The sequence below is a fragment of the Arvicanthis niloticus genome, chromosome 5 (assembly GCF_011762505.2).
Source record: "Arvicanthis niloticus isolate mArvNil1 chromosome 5, mArvNil1.pat.X, whole genome shotgun sequence".
Taxonomy (NCBI): Eukaryota; Metazoa; Chordata; class Mammalia; order Rodentia; family Muridae; genus Arvicanthis; species Arvicanthis niloticus.
Genome location: NC_047662.1, coordinates 47,904,004 through 47,924,680, shown reverse-complemented (window position 1 = coordinate 47,924,680; position 20,677 = coordinate 47,904,004). Strand labels below are relative to the sequence as shown.

Below are 20,677 nucleotides of genomic sequence, written 5' to 3'. Positions count from 1 at the left end.
GTTTAAAAAAAAAATCTGTTATCTCTGAACTGCGACTCCATTTTCAGGGCTAATGACTTTAAGAAATATGAAATTACAGGTGGACGAGGGACAAAAATATTACAGACCAGAACCAAGCAGATACTTGTTAGTTTGGCAGGAATGATTTGTGCTGTTAAACAATTCCAGATTCATGTATTCCAATGGAGTTTGTAGATGCATTTTAAGCCTGAGCATTGCGTATAGAGGTTCTAAAGGACAGAAAGGATGGTCGGCATAATGACTACACAGTACCTAGTAGGGGACTCATACTGCATTCACTTTCAGCAACATTAATGAGCAAATACAGAAATCACAGCACTCCGATTCCTCATTTTGAACATAATTAGTCCTCCTATGTCCAACCGCAATTTTCCTGATAACATTATATGTTTTTTAGCATTTAGAAGACATGCAAGGAAAAGGAACTGAGAACTTTTATTATCTCCCCCCCCTCCCCCAATGTTGGCTTTAAAAGAGGAATTTGCTTAATTGAATCAAAAAAACATGAATTATTTTCCTCCCACTGTAACCTGGGTGTCTGACCATGGTCTTTAAATGAGATATAGAAGTACTTAGCACAGTATCATGTCCAAAGAACGTAACATACTATCAACCTGCTTCCATCTCTGTTATGTTATTTATCTCCTTTATGTTAGTTTAAGGTTGTCATGTGTTTCACTGAAGCAATGACCCCAAAGCAGTGGCAAGGGGCAGAATGCAGCTCTTTGACTTCTAGCGGTGTTTCTGTTTTTTAGAACAGTGCTGTGTGAACAATATAATTATTACTTCTAAGAAGTGGATGTATTTTAAGAAGAGAAAGGTTGAATTAAGCTTTCTTTGAACACAAATCCTCTTTGGGGATAAAATGCTTTTGGAAGGTGAATGGGAGTCGCATTTGGAGAGCGTGATCTTGTTCCAATGAGACAAGATGAACCCCATCCATAAAGCTGGAAAGTCAAGTTCCTTGTTTGTCAGATGTATGAGCTTGGGCGGGGGAGGACTCCAGTTTTCTTGGATGTAAATGAGCTACCAGGGCTTGCCTTAAAGTGTTGTGAAGATTGGGGGTTGATGGGAACTGTCATTGCATGTCCTGGTACAAATGAAGCACACCAAATGCAAACTCATATTAGAATAATTTGGGTATGATGCATCTGACTGTGGTGTTTAAATGAGATGTCAAAGTACTTACTGCAGAATTCGGTCCAAGGAACTCAGTGTAGACTAGTGATTCCCTGTTTTGTCTAGGTAACATTATTTGTAAGTTGGTTAACACTGCTGAAAATACTTGTCTTTTTAGCTATAATGTACTAGGCGATTCAACTTTTAAAATTTTTCACTTATCCCTCAAAATGGTTGATTTACTCATCTTTCCAATACATGTTTGTTGAGCACATATTATTTATCAGCTACTATGTTGGGTTTCTGGAAATGAAAGTTGTATAGCTATCTGATAGGATGAACCCAAAAATAAATGAGCTACTATAATACTGTTACAACAGTAATTCATGTATGCATGCTTTGCCTTGGCAACACAGATGAGCCTGACTCCAATAGGGTCATAAAAGAAGTGACTTATTACCAGAATATTGATGGATAAGTAAGCTATAGGCAAATGGAAAATTGCAAGACTGACCTTCCTTCCAGTCACGATATAGCAGAGCCAGATTCACTCAGGGGGTGTAGGGTGTATGGAATACTGATCTCCCACTGTCCCAAGCCACAAGAGGGGAGGGATTGCTGGAGGCAACAACGAAAAGGCAGACCAAGCTGGTTGAACCTCACAATAGCTTCAGCTTAGTTCTGAGAGCCATGAGGAGCCCACAAGTGTATTCAGGCAGGAATGGATGCAGCTCAATGAGACACCAGTCTGGAGGCGGAGGCTAGTTAAGGTGGTTTCTATGGAAGCCAGGGGTTCTTCCAAAGAAATAGAGTTGTGTTCTATTTTAACAGGGCAAAATTTAGACATGTGCTGCTAAGCCCACAAGAGTCTGCTTGCCTTTCTCTGTAATCTTTGAGGTGTAATCTTTGAGGTTGGAAACGGGATCACAATTATTATGCTGAATTAAAAGTGGTAAAATATTTTCAAATTTTGACAGTGGAAGGTTTAGAAACTTACATAAGAAACTTTGTCAACTTTCTACACTTAGTGACTGGTCTCTTTTCATATAACCCCTTAAGAGTGGGGTGAACTTATTCAAGTTGAACCCATTTGACTTACATAGCTTTTAAAGCTATTCTATGTAATTTTTTTCTGTTGAACTACAACTAATAACAAGTTCAAATGACAAATAACACTACGATTTTCCCTTTTCAGTTACACCCACATCAGTTAATTCTATGTAAACAATCATTCTAATGCTGTACAGGTACAAGACTTTAAAGAGATCTCAGAAGGAATCCTTCTGTAACAAGAGTCATGTGCACAGTGCAGTGCACACCATTTGTTTATTTCATAGTCAACTCCTTTGTTCTGTGCTACACCTTAAAGTGGGTTGCACCTACTCTTAGAATATCCAATAGATCAGATGATAAGATTAACTGAACACAATAGCCATCCACATAAGGAACTAAGTTACTAATTTGTTGACAGTACCAGAAATGAGTAAATATTTGTTCTCTAAACTAAGAGAAAATCCATGGAACCTGACAAAATGTATTTGCCACTGCTCAACTCTAAGCAGAAGCTAATGATCAAACCGTGCAGAAGCCAATTCTGACAACTATTAGGTTATAATTCTGTGTATAGTTCTGTTGTAAAGTGCACCTTTTCTGTAGCTCAGAAATAACCCTTTGCTCTAACAACCTCAGCAACAGTAGAGAAAAGAAAACTATCTGAAGCTAGGATCCTGTGATGAAGAGAAAAGACAGTAAATTCTGAATATTCATATAATCTGAATGCACTGTCTTTTGCTAGTAGATACAGACAGAATAAAATTCATTTCAACTAAGAGTTAATTTATTTGTAGACACCCAAGATGATTTTTTTTTTGGTGCTGTAGATAGTATCCTCCTCCTGAGATATTAGCCATTCACGAAAGAAGCAGAAAGAAGTGTCTACAATCCTGCTTCCATGGCAAATGAAAGTGCACAGGATGCTTGAAGAACTACATTTCTATTTTCTTCTTTTGCTATTTAACGGAATTTCCCATAGCCTACTTAAGCAGAATGCACACTTACATCAACCATCTATCATTCTGCTCTGCCTAGAGCTGAGTGTTGTGAAGGGTTGGTTGGGGGCAGGCCTAAGAAAGAAGTATGAATGCACTTGTTCTGAATTGGGGACAGAAAAACAAACCCTATAAGATTATCTCTTTGAAGAGTCATGCAAAAGACTTTTTCTCAGCAGACAAAAGAGCAAGAAGGAATTTGTTCTTATTCAGTCTGAAAGGTACCTAGGACTTCTAAGCTAGTTAAAACAGATGGCTCAGGAAATTATCTTCAGAGCTGACTGCAGAAAGGGATGTTAGCTTGCTCTTAAGACCTTCCTCCCAGTCAGAGATACAGCTTCCTCTTTGTTGCATAGTTGAATCAATAAGGGCAAAGTTCCTCAAGCTGATTGTAACAAAGATCTCAAGACTGGAGGTCAACTGGCAAAGCATTAGCAAATTTGAGAGTGATTTTGAGAGCTCTGCCTATAGAGTCACAGGCCTTTCAGGTCTTGCTCTCAGTGCTGGTTAAAGGCTGCAGGTCCATCCACTTTTTGACCACTCCTGCCTGAAATACAGCCTCGTGGAGTAAGTACTTTGGGCTGATCATTGTCAGTCTGAGGGCTAAAACCCCCTATTTAGGATAGCACTTAAATTTAATTTTCTCAGAGGTTGGAGGAAGTAAACATTTTGCCTATGCTCTACTGATGCAAATGATATCATAGATGAAATTAAGCATTTTAAAAGGCAATCAAGCCATAAAATGTATTCATCAATGGATCACTTTATTTATCACTTTATTGGATTTTGTGAAAATAACTAAAAGTGAATTTTTGTCGTGACTGTCACATCAGATTTAGGCAAGCAGTACTAAAGTATTTCATGCAAATTAGCTCAACTTTGAGCTAAATATTACTTAAATTCATTAATGATTCAGTGAAGGTGGTATGCAAAGAAGTATCCTAGTCACAGAGACCCTCACAGTTAATTACCCTTTCCTTTATGCTAGAAACTGCATTTCTTCACTAACTGACATATTGAGATTGCTCCTCTCTCATGCTTGTGGTCAGTGGTCTCAATGATGGACCACTCAGTGAGGATCCATCCTTGACATATACATGTCTATGAGCTCTTTGTACTCTAGTGAGTGACACAGATACCTGCCAAGATGATGACTGGAGAAAGGCCACAGAAGAGCTGTGCCTAAAGCTCCTTGGAACCCCACAGAGAGCTAGAGGCTTCACAGAGGAGGTACCATTTGTACTCCACATCTCTGGGGGCTGAGTGTGAGGGAGGCCCTTTAGATAGACATGGATAGAAAAAGGCATGACTGACTCTAACCAAGACAGAGTCTACAGAATGGCTTTTATATTTTATTTATGCATGTTTCCACACTTTTCATATTACTTACTACAGTAAAATGGAATGTGAGCTCTGAGAGATAGATTTTTTCCAGTCTTGCTAACTAACATGTGGATTCAGATATGAGGTATAGATGGTATAGACAGATGTATCTATATGTACAAATATACTTAGACTAGCACTTAGCCCATAACAAGTACTCATCAAATACTTAAACTAATATGTGTGCATGTATGTGTGTAGTAATTGTATGACTTGAAACATACTCCTCTCCAGAAATTTCAGTGACTTTGTCCACATGACATACAACAAACCTGGGTCTTTTGTGCTCTTAACTTCTCAAACATTTGGCCTGAAGAATGGCTTATTTGAAAATTAAAATGGTGTCATTTTCTTTAAGCCAACACAGCAAAGTCTCCAAGCACTGAAATTTCTGGTTGACTCTGCATAGTATTGTAAAGTACACTCAGAACATGACAACCTAGAGCTGTGTCTATCCCACATGTAGTAAATATTCAGGCTTTGTGACATTTTAGGAACTTGAGCTCAAGGCCATTGGTGTTTTATTGATTCCAAGTAATCAATCAAAACAAGGCTCCAGCAATGCTCTGCAATCTTTAAAAGGTGGGTGTTGCAATGGTTCACAAGCTAGATGAAGCTTCACAGTAGTCCACAGGAGTGTCAGTAGGAAGCATTCTTCAGTAAAAACCCAGTAATATTTCATTCCCTTCTCAAAAATCACTTCCTAAGATAGAACACATTTGAACACATCTTAGAGTTCGAACTATAATTCAAATATTAAAGTACTATAATCTTTTGTCACAATGGCAGTTATTTCCTTTTTAACAAGGGCATTAAAAGCATGCTGTGTGTGTGTGTGTGTGTGTGTGTGTGTGTGTGTGTGTGTGTGTGTATGTGTGTGTTTATACTAATACATATGTATATGTCTTATATATTACTTAGAAAAAGTCCAGGGTACAGACATACTGTGAAATCACCCTTTGACCATTTCTCCTTTATCTCCTCAACAAACTGAAAATCAATAAAAATATAGCATTGGACACACACACACACACACAGAGAGAGAGAGAGAGAGAGAGAGAGAGAGAGAGAGAGAGAGAGATACAGAGACAGAGAGAGACAGTGATAGACATAAAGAGATAGAGATAGAGATGGATATGAACAAAAATATGTACCTTTGCCAGGGTATCACTCCTTATGTACACTGATCTGTTCTTCATGAGAAACTGTTTAATGGGTACTCCTATCTCTGCATTACAGATGAGGCTTCGATGATGTTAATTTTCCTGGAACACACACTGAGCAAAATCTGAATGAAAATTCAGTTCTGCATGACTCCAAAATGCTTGCTCTTTCAGCATGTGTGAAATGCAATTTGCATAATTACTGATTTCTTGGTAATAATTTTAACTTTTAAGTCATCATTTATAAGCATATAAATATTTAAATTTTAGTTAATGAGTATATTTACATTCCTTTGTGACCTTTATAAACAGAAAACATTTATTACCCAGTTTGTTGATGACTAATGATCTTGTCTAAAAATATTTTGATTGCCTATTACAGCAGTTAACAAAGTTTCATGGCATTTTCATTATGGGCAAGGAGGAATCACATATAGATATTGTAGTAAATAAGTGAGAGATACAGCTCTCCTCACTAACTTTGGATAATGGCTCTTATATGTTCAAGACCCAATTGATGGATATCAACCATCTATCAATAACAATCTTCCTTCATTTAAAGTCCTTGATCTGTCAGTGTTTATCAGTCTTTTCATGGAAACTCTATCAGCAATGTCAAAGAACTGTCAAATGGAAAATGTATAACCACAGACTAGAGAAATACCAGTGCACACTTAGCCAGTAATGACCATATTTGTCAGTGGACAGTGGAGAGTGCACAGCATGTGGCTAGCAATACAACAAAATGAAGGTAAGAAACATATTTTAGGTGGAAATGTCCCAAGAATGTGGCTTAGAGTAGAAAGTCTGCCTATGGACAACAGGGGTACTCTACATTGTCTGATCATTACATCGAAGAATGTATTATTAGGGAAAAGGTATCCTAAAACATAGATACTTAACAAGTATAAGTTTGATTCTATAGTGTCTAGGATGATACAGTTGACAATCAATATTTGCTAAATGAATGACTAAATAAATAATCCAAGACATCCAGCTCATTTGGATTGGTCTAGCTTCAACAAAAGACTAACAGGCTCGATGTGCAGGCTGGATAGACGTCTTCCTAGCTCTATTGCATTTCTGGTTTGACAAGGTACACAATGTACTTCTTACAAAGACAGGAAACCTGTAGAATGTGTGCTCTCTGCTTTCAACTAGAGCCTCTACTGGGGAAAACCACCCCAACCCCATCCCACTCTGAGCTGAGGAAGTCAGACCTCATCTTTAGCAGTGTTTCTTCAGCTCCTCCTCATCTCTGAACCCACAATGGAAAAATTCAAAATAAAAAAAATGTATGGACTTTGAATTTATTTGCTTGAACCAAATTCTAGAACTTGTAGTATTCTTTCTCATGGCTCTTAAAGCCAACCAATACCTATTCCCTCAGTGGAAACAATACCCATACCATATGGCCTATGGCCAGTGTGTCCCCCATATCAATCCATTCCTGTTCCATAAAAATTAGTTAAAGCTTTCTCAGTGAGATGGAGCAAGTGAAATCAGGAGCAATCCTATCCAGGGATCCATTTGGCAAGTTTCAACCACCTCAGGCTATTCTGTGCCTAGGTGAGACAAAGAAATACATAACCTGCAGTTCTTCCTCTCTGGAGCTCAGTCAAGCAGGGAGGAAGCAGATGTGAGCAAATACAGCCTGTGGTCTGGCCAGCATCTGCCATAATAGGAGCTTTTATTCACAGGAAGCAGCAGGTTGAGATGAGGGAAAGGACAGAAGTAAAAACATGAAACAGGGGAGCAAATTGAGAGACTTGAAAGATGATTTCACGAGGAACCCTGACTCACACAAGGAAGGGAAAGTTAGGAAATTAATCAAGCTGCATATCAGGTAAGGTCTGTTGAGACATGCTAGGAGACAGATTGTTTTTTCCTCCATAAAAGCTTTGAGAAGTCATGGAGGTCTTGTGCAGGAAGCACTGTGTCTAGGTTGATGATTTACAAGGATGAAGTAAGCTAAACACAGAAGGAACTGTGGCTGCAGCCATAGTCCTTAGTGGTGACATGAAGTAGGGGGACTTGCAGCCAGAAAAGAGGGACCCAGCTCAAGAAAAGCCAAAGAGGAAGCATCCTGGTGGCTAGGTAACCTGGGCATTTAGGCTGCTTATCCCACTAGCAAGCCTTGGCAGGCCGCTGGCTCTGAGTTGCTTTCCCACAGCTGTGAAATGGCCTTAATTTGATTTTTTTTTTTTTTTTTTTTTTTTTTTTTTTTGCTACTGATAGTGGTGATTAGCTGCAGGAAATAAGAATAATTCTCATGTTGCTAGCTGAGAGAGGGGAGGGAAAAAGAGAGAGAGAGAGAGAGAGAGAGAGAGAGAGAGAGAGAGAGAGCACGAGCACACTTCTTGGCACTGAAAGACAGTGATACAATTCGGGGTCCCTGAGGTGCTTTATTTGTGTGTCCTTTCAGTCCCTTACATTGTGCCCATGCAGTCATTTAAGAATATGTACCTAATAGGAGATGAGATTTGTATACAGACACATCTATTAGCTCTCTATGCCTGTCCGAATACTATTATGCTAAAAGCATAAATGAAGAATCCACGGGTGGATCAGTTAAGAGGCTCAACTGCATTAAATTGTCTGTTTTGCAGACAAGTTCGTGAAAGAGTGTTTAAACAGAAATTTATTTGTTTCAATCCAAATAATAAAAAACACTTTAGGTCCCTGCCATGGGTAAAAATGACCCATTTGGCAAGGTGTTTGTCATTCTCCATGTCCTAACCCAAACTCTCGGTGCTGACCCTTAATTAAGAACATGCCCTCTTATTCGTTCCTCACTAAAGATCCAAGTGTTTATACAATGGCCTTTCATTATTGGAGGGTGTCTGTTATTAGGTCTGTTTTCATGTCATATTTGATATTAGCTGAGAAGATAGCATAGGATCGAACAGCGATGGTTTGAAGATAGTAGGTGGTTGCTGAAAAGCATTGCCTGCTTCCCTTGGCCACTTAGACTTTTATGACCAGTGGCCTTAGGTCCAGTTTGTTTGCTACATAACCCCAAGACTGACACTGACGTCTTCTGCATTTCTATGCACAAATTTCTCTTCATTCCATGTTATATGCACATGAACACTAACATCTGCCAACAAGCTTCCTAGGTAGAAGGGTAAGCAGGTCTGCCATGGGCTCTGTACCCATTTCCCTGATGAGAATATTCTGTGCCTAGCTATCGTAAAAAAAACTTTGAAAAGAAACAAAAACCCTGCCTGGAGGATTTTTTATTAGTTACATTTACTGTGAGAGCATTAGGTATCTTTAGTAGTTTGATAGTTTCTTTTTAAAAATAGAGAAAAAAGATTAGACGCCTCCTTTTTAAACTATGTCATTAAGTGTTGTATGTTTTGTGCTTTCAATGTGTTATTGTATGATCAAGTATGGAAGGCAATTCCTAAGAAGCGAGCTTTAAAACCAGTAAATAAAACATTGTGTTTGTCAACAACAAAAAAGCAATTGGCTCTCTTTTCTTCCTTTTTTTGATTTTATTTTGGATGATTTTGAAAATGTGTTAATTCACCAAATGCCAGCCAGTTGTCACAGGACTTTTGATCCACTGAGTCCTTAAAGGAAATGCAGACAGTGCTATAGCTATATATGTCACTAGTTTTTTTTAAATTTTTTTGGGGGGGTGGTTGCTTGACATCTTGACATTTCTCAGACATTGTCATTTATTTATGTTTTTGGGAAAGATGGTATTTTTAATGCTTGAATTTTTAAATGCAAACTACAGAGTACTCTTAAATAATGTGATAAATGAAACATTAAAGAAAATTGTTCCCATATTTTAATTAAATATTTTAGTGAGCATTCTCCTGTTTAATTCAGTTTTAATTGCATTATTAATTGCCATGAAGAAAATATTCCTAGGGAAAAAAGCCAAACCAATGTTCTAATTGGAGCTTTTACTGCTTTGCGTGATAAAATGCCTTTGATTGGAGCTGAGCCAGAAGGGCTTGATTTAAGATAATATCTGTCTCAGATGTCACCCTGGGAGAAAAGAATAAAACCTCAGTAGACTTGGTGCATTGCAGCTGTCTCTGCTGCTCCAATTTCTCTGTCCCATTGACGTCATTAGGAGGTTTCAGAGCCGCCCAGAGTGTCTAGTAAACCAGCAGGTAAATGAAAGGAAGAAGCAGAAAATCACTGATTCATGTGCAGCCCTCACTCCAAAGAGGTGGCTGCCCTGTTCAGTCAAATAATGAGCAGAAGTTTTTTCTTCCTTGCACAAAAAAAAAAGAAGGCAAGAAAAGAAATATTCATCAGTTATCCAGAAATGTGGGAAAGCCTCCACAAGGAATGTGAGTTGCATAAGCCATTCTGAAATCAGATTACAGTGCCATGAGCTACGTTTGTCCTGGGTTCTCAGATGTCATAACCCCCATCCAGCTTGTCTCTAAGCAGGGTATGTGAAGCAGAAAGTGACCTAGGAAACAGCCTTCCCTGGAGACAGGGTTATTCCAAATAGTCTGGCTAAGCACCAATACCTCTCCTCCTCTCTCTTCAGGTGCAGGCTTTTGTTTTCAAGAATACTGAACTCAGGGCTTTCTCCAAAACAATAACAAGACAGATGAGAGCTGCGATATTTTCCTGGAGGGGCTTTTGTTTGGGGACTACATTGATCAGCTTAATACATTAAATGCAGATTATACTCTAACCCTCAAGACACTTACCACAGAGAACCTTTTCTAAGTCCTGTCAGCATTTTTGTGACTTGGCTGAACATTATTGTTAAAATATGGTCAAATGCTAATTTTTCATCTGCTGAGCAATTTGGCTGCTAAGGGGAGGATGGGGGGAATGTGAATGCTCTTCGTTCTCCTCTTCTCATTCTCCACCAGCAATCCCAGGGAAGGACTCCCAATAACCTAGTAGCTTTCACTTCACAGACGCATGCAACAAACTTTACGACATACATTCAGACATAACTGAGTTTTTCCCATTCATATGTGTTTACAAAACATTCATTTTCTAGATAATTTAAATGTCATCTTTTCTAACCCTATGCCCTACCTTTGGTAGGTATTAAGCACTGGTTGACATGTATTCGGTGCTTTGAGGTAAGAGATAAGTAGAACATAATTATTGGTCTTCATAAGCATAGAAAAGTGTGGAAAAGATGTGGGTTCTCACATACCTGTATCACAACAAAAATAAGGCTCAGGGTGAAGGCATAACGTCTGACAGTGAATTTGGATTAAAAGAGCATTTCCAAGAACCATTTAGAGACTCCTGAGGTTTCTGGAAATAAAGATAGTAGAGGTACTATAGACTAAGTGGTCTACATGGTGCAAGGAATGACTTGAAGCATACAGACACAAAGGCTTTTGTGAATCACAACTCTGGGATCTGGTGAAAGCAAGGCTGGGGCACTTGGTGGCTCCTCTTAATTGCTAGTGAGGGGGATTTTAGTAATGAGGAAACAGTTATTTGCTTCAGCCAGGAAATGAAACTAGTCTGGGCTTTAGTAAAAATGATTAGAAATGATGTGCAAAGCATATGAGGGAAGAAAAAAAATCCATGGTTTCATGGAAAGTTACAGAGATAAAACCAAGTAAATGGGGTCATAAGAGTTCACCCAGTGAAATGTATTATTGAGCATGAGCTGTCTGTCAGACAACTTGTATGTTTGAGATTCTAACATACAGACAAATTTTCCAAGTCCTTCATTCAGTAAAAGTAGAAGTGGAAAGTGGGGCTAAAATTCAGCAAATGCCACCAGGGAACACTTAGTGCACAGCAATGAACACAGGTGTTTTGAGTGGAAGAAAATTCAGAGCTGGCCTGGGAGGTTGTTCTGTGCTTGGAAGAATAACTCAAATAACCTTTGGGAAAACACACACTACTAGGTGGGCCTCCCGTGGATACTGCAGAAGCTCCTGGCATGTGCTGTGTGTGCTTTTCCTGGGCCAAGGTGAATGAATATTCATTTACAACAACAGACCAAAGAAATGATTCCATTCAACTCTAGTTCAGTGAACCAGTGAGTGTAAATAGGAACACAGGTAAAGGTCTGCCTACAAGAACCTAAAGAGGGATGAGCCACAGAACCATGGAGAAGGGTTACCTACAGGACTATGAGCAGCTCACATGTGACTACCGTGCTGCCTCACTGGCCAATCGTAAGCCCCTCATGACTCATGTAACTCATGAGCCCCACCTCCAGGGAATGTTAGTGGGCACAGTCATTTGAGACTCTCCTGTGGGTAATCACAGATACTCTGATTTCAAGACAGCAATAGCTTGCTGAGATATAGGAACAGAAGCATCACTGGATATAGCTTATTCTCATCAGTAGTTGAGAATAGTTGTTTTAGTAGATTCTTACTGTAGCACCATAATTTTTCAGAGGTGTTAAACTAGCAAATTGTTTCCCATTTTACTTATCATTAGCAAAACTTGGTTGGAATATATTTATATCCATTGTATGCTTTTGATAATCTCATAAAAGTTATTTTAAAAGAATGTTGTTGGAAGTTTATCTCTCAATAAAACCATTATATCTTGTTGCCCTGGATTTCTTCCCATATATTATTTTTAAAAGTATTTCATGTATTATATGAAGAGCTCTTAACACTTGCAACTAGAGTGTCAGTGCCCTAGTATTTCGGTCTAAAACTATTGTTTAATGTTCATGTGTTTTCTTCCTTTTTACTTACAATGTAGATTGAGCTGAACTGCCCTTCTTCCTTCCTGGGTCTTTCATCCATCTCCTTTTGAGGTAGCATCTTAAGCTTATCTGTTTATGTGATAATGTTCTTTCCAGCCACAAATCGTTAGTAAACATGCCTTTTCCTTCATATCTGTAGTGCACTGAGTGGAGCCTCTGTTACAGGTTCAGTCCTTAGGAAATACAGGAAATGTCAGTTCACCTGAACTTTCTTTCAGTAGTGTAGACATAGGGCTTTCACAGCGATGGGAAAAGGTTTCATTGTCTCCAGTAAGAACCTCTTTGTTCTTTATATTAATGTAAAGGCTATTATCTCTTAGGATCTCTATGAGGAACTGATCAGTGCTGGGATACATGCAATGATAATAACAGCAGCTGCTATAGTTTACTGAGATTTTAGTATGTGCCATGCTTGTGTGTACCCTATGATAATAACTTACTCAATCTGGTTCAAACCATCAATTTGTAGACGAAGGAACAAACAGTTAAGTTACTTGTCTAAAGTCTCTCAGATCATTAAAGAAGACTTGAGAAATTAAGGTTAGTCAAGTATTTTCTGTCTCTAAAGTTTACTCTTATGGGTAATGGTTTGTTGACACATAATTAACTCATAAGACAAGATATGGATTTTATCTATACTAAGACCTCTAAGGCAATGATCTCATAGAAATAGAATGACTGTTGTACACATCTGTCAGTGCAGGAAGCTAACCTGATTTTATCATCATAGGATGAAGAGAGCCAAAGGTTTCTATAAGGAATTTGGTGGTTTCTCTAACCTCAACACCTGGATATATCTTGAAACATACTCTTTTTTTTAAATCTGATTTTGGTCTTCCACGGTGAAAAATACATTTTATGAAATAGTCACTGTGCAGGGAGTCAAAGGCCATGAATTTCATCTCATCTTTGTAGTTCTGAAGCTGGGGATGCTAATCTAACACTCTTCTGGAGCCCATTTCTTAGTTGTCAGCCCAGTGAGTTCCATGGGGAAAATGTCTTCAGTTCACTTTGCCACATTCCTGCATGTGTCTCTGTTTGGCTACTGAGAAAAAAGAAGCCCATATCTGCTTCATTTGGTGAGCTGAAGACTGTGGTTACTATCTCCACATAGAATGATTATAGGAATCTCTGTGCAGGTGAAAGAAGACTTGAGATGCTCATGAAGATGTTTTTAGCAGCTAAGCCCATCATACTGTTAGAGTCATGAGGCCAGAAGGAGAATGAGTAGCCATTCAATTCACCTTCCTGCCCAGGGACATGTCCTACATGAACCATGAGAAGAGATTAAGACTCCCCACTTCCCACAACCCTCTCTTTTTCAAAGGAGATCCTTTCTGGGTATTTGGTTCCAAAATCAACAGTCTCACCTATCAGAAATCATTTTGCATTGATAACCTAAATAGTTAGGGGCTGTAATTCAAACTCATTTTCTTCTGTTTTTAATGGGGAAAAAAAAGCTGGTGCAATCAATTCTGTTCTTCGTGAAGACTGTTATGAAGATATTTCAATTCGTCATTCCTTCTTATTCAAAAGCTTTACGAACCTGCCTTTTGTACATTTGTCACTCTAGAGTCATTATCTTCTCATCTGTGAGACCCAGAATGCCACCTAATGGCAGGCTTACACTTAGCTAGTGTGACCCAGGGCATGCAGAGATGACTCTGTAGACATGATAGCTTAGGTTCTGGTTCTCTTTAACCATTTCTAATAATAACTTTTCTTTTGTTAGTAGGGCTGTAAAACATTTTGCTGACCGCCATAAAAGTTAGAAGGGTCTGTATTTCCTTACAAGTTCCAAACTGGGGGCTTGATTGGCTTAAGAGTTAAGAGCTCTTGTTGCTCTTGCAGAAGACCTGAGTTCAATTTCCAGCACCCACTCAGTGCTTCACACCTTACATCATGCCAGTTGTAGGGTTTCTGACCCCCCTTCTTCTGGTCTTTGTAGGCACCAGATACATATACATACACACAAGCCAAACCTTTCTACACATAAAGTAAAATAAATTAAAAATGCTTAAAGTTATAAAGATTATTGTTGAAAGCTAATAAACTGATAGAAATAACTAATTAAAATTTCCCTGAGTATTTTACTTTGAATTCTTTCTTCCATGATGATATCATTTTAAATTCTACTCTTTCCAGTCTTCTATAATGAGACAAAGGTAAATTATGGTTTCAACAATTTCTTGAGTCAGCTCTAGCTGTAAGTGAATGCAGATAAACTAATAGGCAAGTATATTCTAACTCAGAAATTTATTTAATATTTTCCTAAGATATATATAGAGATATTTATATAGATATATATAGAGAGATATATATAGAGAGAGATTTCAGGATTTTAAATTTTTTTAGGGCAAAGAACACCTTTTATGTTTTGTATCTCTAGGACATACCCCAACTATAATCATAGACTAACATTTACTAAATGTTTGAAATTTATTTTAGGGATGTTTCTAGCACTCACTAAAATTATGTGTATGAAATATTTCATCAACTGTTGAGCTCAACATAACTTGAATTGTTACCTCGAATAATTTTAAGAGATTCAATACTAGCTATGAATTTAAAAAATTGTCAAAAACAGTTTGATGTGCTCTGGTCTCTAGGAGTGTATATTATCCACTTGTTATGGGTCTTATAAAATGTTATCTAAAATGAGTTTTGTAAAATGAATGATCAGTGGTGCACGGCTGCTATTTGAAGTTCAGTGCACAGCCTTTTCTGTCGGATAATCTGTGAATGACAAATAAACCTGATCATGATGAAGGTGACCCTCTGAAGCCAATCAAAAGTCATCCTAGCACCAAGAGAACAATTTCCAGAATAATTTATGTTTTTCCAGGGTGTCCATGCCTGTGTACATTTACCTATGAGAGAGAGAAAACTCATGGGTATCTGATAGACAGATCACCCAAAGGTTTGAATCACATTGTTTTATTTATTATTAGAATGACTGAATGAGTCTTTCAAACACTTGACCTTCATCTGTAAGGAAATGGTCAAGGGGCTAGAGGAATAATACAGATTTTTTTTATGTTAGTGACTTTTAAAAAGCAGCATTTATGAATAATGTCTTAGGTCTTTCAAAGAAGCCCCATTCCCTGTAGTTTTGCTTGGTTTGCAAACATTTCCTTCAAGATAATGGCATTCGGGGTCAAAGTGGCTCAAGTTGTTTTACCTCTGTCATGCGAGTAGATCCTTGGGAAAATTACTTAGTGCCTCCCACCTCAGTTTTCTTTTCTGTAAAATGAGAAACACGCTGCCTAGCTCAGAAGGTCTCTCATGCTATCAGGTCCTTTGTAATATCACTAATTTCTCTGTCTCTGTCTCCTTGTCCTTTTGCCTCTCTTGTTGGTCAGAGTTGGCCAACTCATATAAATATATTAATTAGCATTAATAAATTAATAATAAAATATAATAATAAACCAGAATATTGGGGGGACTTGAGAAACCCAGCAAGAAGCAACTGAGACCCCTTGACAGAATATTTTATTGAGTTTTTTCCCAAGGGCGGTATTGATTGCTTAATAATGATACAAAGCTATAAATTCCTGAGAATGTCTTGCTTTTTGCAGAATTAAGTTTAAAAAAAGAATAAAGAACCTTAAAAGTAAAAAATTGATTATAGCCTGCCAAGGCTAAATAAAAGAGAAAGAATTTTGGCAGGGATCCAAGAGGTCTGGGTTCAGTCCCAGCCCTTTCATGAACTAGATAAACTGTTCTTTCTTCCACTGTTCTTGTCTCAGCTCTCCAGTGAGAGGGGAACAAGCTTGGGCTTCGCCTGCATCAACAGCCATCAGTACCAGGATTCCCTGTCCAGGACAGCCAGGAGCTGTGTGCATTTCTCCATAAAGGAGAGAAAAATCAGGGGTGCAGCCTGGAGTGTGGAAGGTTTTGATACTCTATAACTAAAGACTTAGAGATCATGGCCCTCTCAGGCCACCATACCTCTAGGGGAAAAATCCAGTTGTCCCATGTAAGCCAAAGACAATTTAGAAGGTACTTTGCCTTTCACATTTCCACTGTACATGGAGATCTTGGTGACTCATTTGGTGAAAGGGATTGTCACTAAGCACAAAGTAGAAGGAACCACAACACAAAAATAGAAATTAAACATGACAAATAGAGAAGCATAAGCAGGAATTAGAGGTTTTTTTTTTTGTAACAAAAAAGCAAATGGAAACCATAATAATTTGAAACCAGGCTAGTAATTGACTTTGCTAAATCAAATTTCAGAGATTGAAATCTGGATGTCTTAGGTTGCTGCAGTCCCTCTTGGATTTGCCAAACAGGAATATCACTCTTGGTAAGTTAATTTTGACAGAGCTGGGAGGTATAGATATTTGCGAATCTCCCACTTACAATCTAAATTAGATCTCTTTATTTAGAATAAAAAATGTGTTTGGAAAGCATGTGGGTTTTTTTCCTCCAGGTTTCTGCACTTGAAAAAGGACTGGGTCTAATTATATTCCCAGCCTAGAGTCACATTCTTGGCCGTAGCCAATGATAAATAAGCTTAATTCTCCCAACTAAAGCAAAGTAACCTATAGCTGCTAACTCTATCATTTCAACCAACATGTGTTCCTATTGTTAGAAAGAATTAAAATATATATATATAACCGGAGTCTCACACATATTCATGCTTATTTATAACAAAACAGTTAAGAATGATGTCTCATAATTAAAACTGAGTCAAAATTCTACAAAAATTCCCCTAAACTGTAGAATCGCCTCACCCCACCTTCCTGCCGATGGGAAGAATCTCAAAGAGGCCCTAGACTGAATCTTAGTTTCTCTATTTGCAAATATTCATTTTGTCTTTAAAAAGAACATTAAAAATGCAAAGAAACAAACAAAAACTTCATTATACAAAAAAACAGCGAGACAAAAAAGTGAACGAGAAGTATGTGAAAGGAACCCAGTATTTCAAGCAACCTGGGATTTCTCCTGAGATAAACAAATTTAATTTGATGACAAAAGAGAAGACCCAACTGCTTCACACTTTGATTAAATTTTACTGTCATTTCACTGAAGTGGAAACATATTTCTGTTGCACTGGAGAATGTGTGTGTTTTAACCAAAGAACGAAAGAAAGCAAGCCATGGAAATCAATGCTGTTGCTCTCTATGCAGAGCTGGGTTTTGGTTTTCTTTTCTGTTTTTAAATCAAGCTGATGACTGATACAAGACTCGGTACAAGAAGAATGTGAGTGGAAGTCAGTAATCTGTAGCTTCATATTAATACACCATTAATATTTCTCATGTTCACTTGGGTTCAGAGATTAGCCAGCCAAGTAGCTAATATTCGTCAGTGCACCCTCTTTGCTTCCCTGGAGAATTTTAGGTATAGGGTATTTGTCTTTTGTTTTAAATTTGGGTGTATGTGTGGTTAATTTTGGTTCTCAAAAAATCCGAGTTAAAATTCTATATCTATATTTTATAACTTCTAAGAAAAGTTTATAAAATAATAATAAAGTTTCAAAATCCTTTGTATTTGATAAGAAATACAGAAAACAAAAACAAAATGTATCTATGCATATGCTATAGGTATAATGATGTCTTAGAAAATTCACTCTAGAAAAGTAGGAGGCACCAAAGCCAGGGGAAACATAAGGATCACTTGTGGCTCTTCCTCTCTTCTCTACACTTGCACAGTGTTCTCTACAGCCGGTGGTACTCTAGGCATTTTAACCCATGTAACACAAAGCAGAGCAACATAGCATTAGAATTTGTGACCTAGTTGTAAAAAAGCTTTCTTGTCATAGATTTGGTTTTCTTTTGTTTTTCTATAGCTAGATACTTTAGAAAGGACTACATGGGTTCACATTATTCATGTAATAGACAACATTCTGAGTATAGCCCAGGCTAGGATAGAAGGCTGTAGGTTTTGTCCACAACACCCAAAGAGACCAGGGATTGAGACAGATGTTCCAATAACTCTACCCTCCAAATCTCTTAATTCCTCCACATTTCTTGAATGCCTCATTTTTTTTTCCTGGTTCCTCCATTAAGAGAATGTTGAGAAGGTCAAATACAATTTAAAGAAACTGTAATTTTACAGTAAATCTATTACAAATGACGTGAAAATTTATTCATGTCACTCTGGGTAGGTATAGCCCACTATTATGTTAACATATCCAAGAATTTGTCAAAATTCAAATAGAAAAATTGTCAAAATTCAAATAGAAAAATTATTTATCTTGGGCCATGTATTAAACCAAATAGGTTAGATACCAAAAAATTAAAAATTTTGACAAAAATTTCTTTTGCCAATTGATATTAGCATTCATCCATAAAAGCAGTAACCAGTAACAGCAACAATGGGTATCAGGTACAAAGGTCCGTGTTGTTAAGAATGTTATTCACCTTCATGGTGGAGTGATACTTGTTAACTGTTGTCCAGTTTGCCATGAGTTACAAAACACTTTCATAGCTGCCATTATGCCAATAGTGAGGTGAAACAGCAGCCCTGCTACTAATTGCCCTATTTTGTAAATGAAAAAAGAACCCGTCATTCAAATGATAAATAATTCTTTGTTGTCAGATTTCAAATCCCATTTCTTGAAGTCTACGGGTTGATGCCTCCCCTGGTATTTTTCTGTATTCTGGTACACTAATTGTTCATTTTGTCTCTGAAGAACTTATTTATGCAATGGTCCACTCTGCCAGGGACTTTCAGTATACACGCAGTACCTATAGGGACAGAGGAGAAGGCTATAATGTTGAGAGAGCAAAACTAACAAATATTCCAGGCATCAAGGGTTTATAACTCTGAACTCCACAGTACTGAGAGGTGAGCAGTGACCACATGACTCTCGAATGATCAGACACAATCTCTTTCCACAGACATATGTTTTTCTCTTCCTCTGAAGTGCCCACATGCCAGGCCAGTTTCTCTCAGGAATACCTTTCTGTTTCTCCATCCAATCCAATTTCCTTCAGGAAAAAAAAAAAAAAAAAAAAACTCTGAAAATTCTCTACAAGAAAGGGCACAATTGACCAACCAGATGGCTCTGTCTGCATGTTCTTGAAAAACCAGCAGAAAGCATTCTGGCTCTGAGTATTGAGCCATGTCTCAGACTGAGCCAATGACCAAAGAATGGAGGTGTGTCTCCAGTGTCAGGGGCCTAAGCAGAAGAGAATAAAGAGATGGTAAGACCCTGAGGTGATCGATGACTTGGAGGAAACAGTGTCTGATACATATATGAGGCACATAGTATCTGGACTAAACCTGTACAGGTCTTGTGTGTGCTGTCACAGTCTTTGTGGAAGAAAATTCCAAGACTGAGTAAACTTTGTGTTAAAGGGTTAGCAATGTCTATCTATACTCAATCGAAGTTCAATAAATTCTGTATTTTCTTTCTATTTTGTATTTAAATTAAATTAATTAAATATTAAATTCTGTATTTAATATTACTATTACTAATAGTAATATTACTATTAGGTATCCATTATAGAATCAAAATACTTACATGTTCTTAACTGTGAGGTAAAGAGTTAAAATGCAGTTTATTTTGTTTTATTGTATCTCATGCCTAATGGTGTTGCTTCCTACCTATGAGCATATAGTTATACTTTTCGTGTCACCATCTGCGAATCCTAATGTGTACATTCATAATGGAGTTGTTGTAATGTTTACTGGTTGAAACACATGAAAATTAAATGTCTTAATGTGATTTAAAGCCTTTATTCTCATGCATTTAGAAGCTGATCCCGTATTATTTACACAGATGGCATTTTGCCGTTGTAAGTAACCACAGGTCACTGAGAATACAAATTAATTTTCCACCCAACAAGACAAGCTCTTTCAGGCAAATGAAAAACATTTCAAAACAGAAATTTCTTGTTTAATCATAGTTGATTTTAACTCTATCTTGTAACCGGAAATAATCTCAGAAGTGGGATCAAGTTTAGTGAACTTTCTGAAAGGTTTTTAAGTTACTAGAAAATAAAGTCTGCTTAATTTCTCCTATGTACAAAGGGGAGACAAGAATAGCCACTGTTTTAGGATGTGATGCAGTCCTGGTTAAAACGGTGAGTCACTGCCAGCAGTAGTTCTAATGACAGAGGAATCTGCTTAGTGCCATTCTCTAAGCTTCACACATGAAGCCATGCAGAAATTATATAATTATTCCTCCTGGATGGATCTTCTTATTGGCTTGTAATTACTAAATACGCCTTGAGTATTTTCATATCCTGAAATTAAGTCTTCAGAACTGCGTAAGGAACAATGAGGTATGATCTCAGGTTGTTTAT

General features: G+C 37.6%; 1 protein-coding gene across 2 annotated transcripts in view; it reads left to right on the top strand.

The window, feature by feature from the left end:
* Positions 1 to 20,677, top strand: part of Pde4b (phosphodiesterase 4B) — a 604,839-nt gene that overhangs the window by 339,467 nt on the left and 244,695 nt on the right. The gene's annotated exons all lie outside the window — the stretch shown is intronic.